Source organism: Hemitrygon akajei, chromosome 9, assembly GCF_048418815.1.
Source record: "Hemitrygon akajei chromosome 9, sHemAka1.3, whole genome shotgun sequence".
Lineage (NCBI taxonomy): Eukaryota > Metazoa > Chordata > Chondrichthyes > Myliobatiformes > Dasyatidae > Hemitrygon > Hemitrygon akajei.
Genome location: NC_133132.1, coordinates 76,835,297 through 76,842,655, shown reverse-complemented (window position 1 = coordinate 76,842,655; position 7,359 = coordinate 76,835,297).

The following is a 7,359-nucleotide window of genomic DNA, read 5'->3' as shown; positions in this document are numbered from 1 at the left end:
TTGTGTAAATGCTTTGGATATGAATGCACATGGCAAGTTTGCGAATGATCCTAAATTTAGGGTCTAGTTAATAGTGAAGCAGGTTACAATAAATTGCAAAGAGCTCTTGTTCAGTCAAGGAAATAGGCTGTAGAATGGCAAATGGATGAAATGTGAGGTGAAGCATTTCGCACATTCAAGCCAGGGTAGGGCCTATACAGTGAATGGCAGGGCACTGGTGGAGCAGAGAGAGCTGGGAGTACAGGTGTACTGTTCACTGAAAGCAGCCACACCAATAGACAGGGTGGTGAACCTCGGTGGCTTTCCTCAGTCAGGGCATTGAGTTTAGGAGTAGGGACATCATGTTGCAGATAGCTTGGTCAGCCTGTTACAGGAAAAGCATTGTCAAGTTAAAGAGAGCGCAGAAGTGATTTTCGAGGGTGCTACCTGGACTAGAGGGCTGAAGTTTTCGGGATAAGTTGGCCACACTGGGTCTTCCCTGGATTGCAGGAAATAAAGGGAGACTTCACAGAAGTTTATAAAATCTAGAGGGTTACAGATAAGGTAGATGGTCATAATCTTTTCTCTAGGTTTGGGGAGTCCAAAACTAGAGGGTACATTAGCAAGATGGGGGAGGGGAGAGATTTAAAAGTGACTTCAGAAATAATGGACCATTTGTGCTGTGAGACCTGTTTCTATGACTCTGTGTACTGAATACAGTTTTGTTCACCTTATTACAAAATGCAGCTCCACTGACAACTTGTACAACTGCGAAAAACAATAATATCATAACTCCTACACTCAGTGACCTGACTGATGAAGACCAGCAAGGCATGCACCTTTTTTCATCACCTTATCTACCTCTGACTTCACTTTCAACAAACTCTGCACTGGTAGTCCTCAGTGCCTCTATACCATTGTATTCCCTAGGCCTCTACCATTCATAGTACAAGTCCTACACTGCTGTGACTTTCCAAAAAGCATCATCTTACTCCTCAATCTATTTGCCACTCCTCAGCCCATTTCCTCAAATGATCAAGATTCCCCAGTAATTTACCATAACTTCCTTCACTTCCAAAAATACCTCCTAATTACATGTCATTGGCAAATTTACTGGGTGTATTTGCATCCAAATCATATGTAAAGAATAAAAAGGGACCCATGCTGACCCCAGCGGCATACACTAATCATTGGTCTCGTTTCCAAGAAACGCTTGTTAATAACCACCCTTTGCTTCCTACCTTTCAGCCAATTTTGAATCCACCTAATGAGTTCTCCCTGATTCCATGGGATCTAACCTGTAGAATCCAAATCAGGTTTATTATTGTTGTCTAATATGATGTGAAATTTGTTGTTTTGCAGCAGACCAGCCTGCCATGTAGGACCTTGTTGAAGGCCTTACTAAAGTCCAAATGGACAACTTACCTTCATCTACTGATTTGATTACCTTTACAAAGAATTCTAAGAGTTTCATTAAACTCAACGTCTTACACACAAAGCCATGGGAACTCCTAATCTGATCCTGTCTCTCAGAGTTCCCTCAAGTAACTTCCCCACCTGTGACTTCTGCTAATTGACTTGGCCTTTGTGACCCTTTGAACTGTGGAATGACATGAGCACTCTGCAGTCTTTGGCAACTTCCTCAATAGCTAAAGATGGAGGAAATATCTCTGCAAGTCCTCTGCAATTTCTTCTCTAATCTCCCTCAAAGTCTGAGGAAGTATTCGGTCTGCCTCTAGGGTTTTACCCACATTAATGCATTGTAAAGCAGGAAATATCTTCTCCTTGCTAATACGTATTTTCTGCAAAATGTCTCCACTTGTTTCCCTTATTTCTTGAGCAACCAGGGTATTCTCTTCAGGTGTATTGTGCGGCAATGCATAGCTGAGGTTCATTAATGCGCACATTCGGAGGCTGAACTCTAAAAGATCATTCACTGCTGTGAATGGGTGTATTCATTGAAACCTGGTGAACGTTGAAGGTTGCAATAGAGTGGATATGGACAAGATACTTCCTATGTTGGGGGTGTCTAAAACCAGAGGGCACAGCCTCAGAATAGAGGGGTGTCCTGTTAGAATGGAGACGAGGATGAATTTCTTCAGCCAGAGAGTGGTGAATTTGTGGAATTAATTGCCATAGACAGCTGAGCAGGCCAAGTCTTTGGGTATATTTAAGGCAGAAATCAATAGATTCTTAATTAGTCAAGGAGGAAAGGATATGGGGCAGAAGATAGGGTTAAGAATGAAAATGGATCAGCCATGATGAAATGGCCTATGTGCGTGACTGAGTGAGATTAACATTCAATATTTGTAAAACAAGCAACTTGCTAAAACTATACAGTGGTGTCCTCTGACAAAGTTTATGACAAGGTCCTGGAAGGGTTGATGTATGAAGAAAGGCGAGTAGGTTGGGACTACATTCATAGAACATAGAATGGTACAGGTCCTTCAGCCCACAATGTTATGCAGACCTTTAAACCTACTCTAAGATCAACTTAACCTTTTCCTTTTAGTATATTAGTGTGAGACGTTATCTTTTTTAAAATGTAGGATTATTGAAGGGTTTGGCAGACTAAGATGTTGAGTAATTGTTTTCCTTAGTGGGTATATCCAGGATCAAAGGACATAGTTTCAGAATAAGGGAAGATGAAGAAGAAGACACAATATGATGCAGATGTTGGAAACCTTGATCAAACACAAAATACTGGAGGAATTCAGCAGGTCAAGCAGCATCTACGGAGAAGAATAAACCATCAATGCTTCCAGTCAAGATGTTGCCAAGCTGTGGTCTCTGTGAAGGTTGTGGCTCTGTCTTAGTTGTTTTTTAAGTTTGTAGGGATGGTTTTAAGCTCAGAGAGGAGGCACAAGGCCACTCAGTCAGTGAGCCCAGAGTTGGGGATCCCATCTTTGGCTAGTCTGTGGGTCGACACGGAAGATGGAAGCATGAAGGTTGATCAGAAGTCTGGAAGCTGAAGCCCATTGTCTGAAGCCTGGAGACTGCAGGCCTGCCCTGGAGTTGGAGGACTGTCCATGTGGGTGGGTGGAAGGGAGTGAGGTTGGCAGAGAGGAAAGGGGTTTGTTTTGCTGCTGTTGTATTTTTGTTTGTTGTATTCGGTGTTATTCTGCTGAGCATCGTGGTCATGCTACGTTGGTGCCAAAACATGTGGCGACACTTGTGGGCTGCCCCCATTATAAGTGTTGATTGCTTACATGAACAAAGCACTTCACTGTATGTTTCTATGTACATATAATAAATAAATCTGAATCCAAATCTGTTATGTGAGATGAAAAACAATTTCTCTTCTCAAAGGTACATGGAATTTCCTACCCCGTCACAGAAGAGTGTGCTTGAACCAATTAAATGTCTTCCAAGAAGGCCTTGGATCACCTGAACAATAGTAATCCCTACATCACACCACTGTTTATTGATCACAGCTCCAGCATTCAACACAATCAGACCCTCAGTTCTAATCAACAAACTCCAAAACTTGGGCTTCTGTACCTCCGTCTGCAACTGGATCCTTCACTTCTTCACCAGGAGACCACAGTCACGCAGATCAGAATAACATCTCCTCCTCACTAACAATCAACACTGACACACCTCAAGGATGCAAGCTTAGCCCACTGCTCTACAATCTACACCCATGACTGTGTGGCCAGGCACAGCTCAAAAGCCATCTATAAATTTGCTGATGACACAACTATTGATGGCAGAATTTCAGATGGTGATGAGAAGGCATATAGGAGCAGTAGACTGATCCATTGGTTGAGTGGTTTCTCAACAACAACCTTACACTCGACATCAGTAAGACCAAGCAGTTGATTGTGGACTTTAGGAAAGGGAAGTCGAAGGAGCACACATCAGTCCTCATTGTGGGATCAGCAGTGGGAAGGGTGAGCAGTTTCAAGTTCCCGGGTGTTAACATCTCTAAAGGACTATTCTGGGTCCAATATTGATGCAATTACAAAGAAGGCATGGCAGGGGCTGTATTTCATTAGGAGTTTAAGGAGACCTGATACGTCACCAAAAATACTTGCAAATGTTTACCGACAAATACAGCTTCTTGCCCTTTGCCATCAGATTTCTGAATTGACAATGAAGCCATGAACACAACCTCACTATTTTCCCCTCTCTTTTTTGTACTATTTATTTTTATATATACTCACTGTAATTCAGTTTTTAAACTTTTATACATTGCAATGTATTGCTACTGCAAAACAACAAATTTCATGACATATGTCAGTGATTTTAAAACTGATTCTGAGGCAAAGACCAACAGATATTTGAAATACAAGCTCACCAATGCTCAGCTTACAAATGCCTCTACTTCCTCAGGAGGCTAAAGAAATTCAGCATGTCCCCATTGACTCTTACCATTTTGCAATTGAAACCCCGCTGGTTTCCCTGGCTGCATATGTCTAGGGAAGACACACTCCAGTCCCGCCAAACCCGTGAGATTGAGACGGCTCTCTGTGGATGCTGTGTAATTTGCAACCCTGTTACAACTCAGTGCCAAGAAACAACAGATAGCACCCTACATATGACTAAAGGAATTATATTTATGAATATTAATTTAAGGGTTAGTAAGGAAAAGAAAGGAAAAAAACAAAAAGGGCCCATTATAATTAAATGGTCAAAGGTACACACTTGGAATTGAATTGAGCATTTCTTACATCTGTCACATACATGAGAAGTAAAAATCTTTATGCCTCCATTTAAATGTGCAATGTGCAATCATGTTAATTTATAATAAATAGAACAATGTAATATAGAGTACATTCAAATCAATATGAGTTCATCAGTCTGATGGCCTAGTGGAAGAAGCTGTCCCAGAGTCTGTTGGTCCTGGCTTTTATGCTGTGGTACCATTTCCCGGATGGTAGCAGCTGGAATAGATTGTGGTTGGGATGGCTCGGGTCACCAATGATCCTGTGGGCCCTTTTTAACACACCTATCCTTATAAATATCCTGAATCATGGGTAGTTCATGACTACATATGCGCTGGGCTGTCTGCAGTCATACCAGGCAGTGATGCAGCCAGTCAGTATGCTCTCAATTGTGCCCCTGTAGAAAGCCCATACCAAACTTCCTCAACCATCTGAAGTGAAAGAGGCGCTGTTGTGCCTTTTTCACCACACAGCTGGTGTGCATGGTGTGCACAGCTCAACTCTTCCAGAATTCATATTCACCCATCCTCAGTCAATCTTGGCACCTGGCTCCATCAAATCATGGTCCCCCATCATAACAAATCCTACAACCGGATCTCTCCAGCATCTTCTCTCTTTGTCTCCCGCTGAGCCAAAAAAAACCCCAAGACTAACCTTCCTGATTGGATGACACATATTCCTCAGCATCCCTTATCTTCAACAATAACCCAAACAAGTTGAAAGCAGAACAGACTGCTTTTACAGAAACACTAAAGCGAAATACCTACAGCACAGTGGTAAAAATGTCAATGAGTGTGTTACACAATGATGGACCATAAAATGTCTGGGTGCACACTGGCTTGGAGTGGCAATTGCTCGGCATGTGACTGCAAGAAAATGCAAAGAGCTGTGGACACAGCTTAACACAGCACAGGAACCAGCCTCTCCTCTACTGACTCTGACTATATTTTTCTCAGCCTCAGTAAAGCAGCCAGCATAATCAAAGACCCCACCCAACACGGATATTCTCCCTCCCCGCCTATCAGACAGTAAATACAAAGCCTGAAAGCACAAGGATGTTGTCATTTGACTCTTCAATGGAACTGCCTCGCACTTCATTCTGCATTGTTGTTTTATCTTGATCTACCTCAGTGTACCGTGTAATGATTGAGTTGTATAATATTATGCTAGACAAGGTTTTCCACTGTATCATGACAAACATGACAATAATTAACCCTTACCGAAATCAAATAAGTCAGGTTTAGAGAGAGAGGACCCTAGAACTTATTGATTGGCAGGCATATGCTATTGTACCTCAGAGACTATATTTAAATCAAGTTTGTACAGCATTTGGAGACCTTCTGTGAAAAGAGCTTTATAAATCCTTACATTTGATTTTCAAAAATTAAAATTTTGCCTTCGCATCTTGTTCAAAAGAAGTGAGAATACAAAGAAATAAATTCCAGGTCAAATGGACAAGTAATTCACAAGTATATATACAGACTAAGTCGCCACAACCCTGATACAGTGTCTCAACTTGAAAGGTCAACAACTGCTCTTGCCCCCAGAGGCCGGTAACTGGCCCAGTGAGTTCATCCATATGCATAGATTTCTTCAACTTCCCAATAATTGCCTCACCCCTTTACCATTCCCACTTCCCTCTCACCTTATCTCCTTACCTGCCCATCAACCCTTTCTGGTGCTCCTCTCTCTATCCTTTCTTCCATGGTCTTCTACCACCCCCCCCCCCATCAGATTCCCCTTTCTCCAGCCCTTTACCTCTTTTACTGCTCAACTCCCCAGATCTTTACATCACTTACTAACTTGTATTTCTTCCTCCTTTCCCCCCCCCCCCACCCCATTTCCTACTCTGACTTCTGATGGAGAAAATCCAGAAATCCAAGCCACACACATAAAATGCTGGAGGAACTCAGCAGTCAGCACCTTTGGAAAGAGTGAACAGTCGACATTTTGGGCCCAGGCCCTTCATCCAGGACTGGAAAAAAGATGCAACACACACAAGATAGTGGAGGAACTCAGCAGGCCAGGCAGCATCTATGGAAAAAGTATGGTAGAGAAACCCTTCGACAGATTTCCTGCATTGTAAGATGAGAAGATAGAGATTACCCGCATTGTAAGATGGGGGCAGGGGTGGAAGAAGTACAAGATGGTAGATAGGTAAAACTGGGAGAGAGAAGGGGTGATGTAAAGAGCTAGGAAGTTGAAAGGTGAAAGAGTTAAAAGGCCTGGGAATGTGGAATCTGATCGATTGCAGAAGACCAGAGAAGAAAGGTGGTCGACTGGTGGCGGTGAGGAGTTCGATCCAGTGACAGACCGCTCTCCATGTGCCAGGTTGATGTTGATGGTCCTGACGAAGGGTCTGCGCCCGAAATGTCGACAGCGCTTCTCCTTATAGATGCTGCCTGGCCTGCTGTGTTCCACCAGCATTTTGTGTGTATTGCTTGAATTTCCAGCATCTGCATTTCCTCGTGTTTGATGTTGATGGTGGCAACTTGCCACCTCCCGTTTAAATTCCCACGTGGAATATTGTGGAGGATCAAATACCCTAAAAAGGGAAGAGGGAGGTGATGGGTAAGTAAGGAGACAAGATGAGAGAGGGAAACGGAGGATGGTGGTGGCGTGGGGCAATTACCGGAAGTCCTATCATCCTTGTACTTTATCCTGCCCTCCGCCCACGTTCCTGATCTAACTTCTGATCTATTCCCCCCCCCCC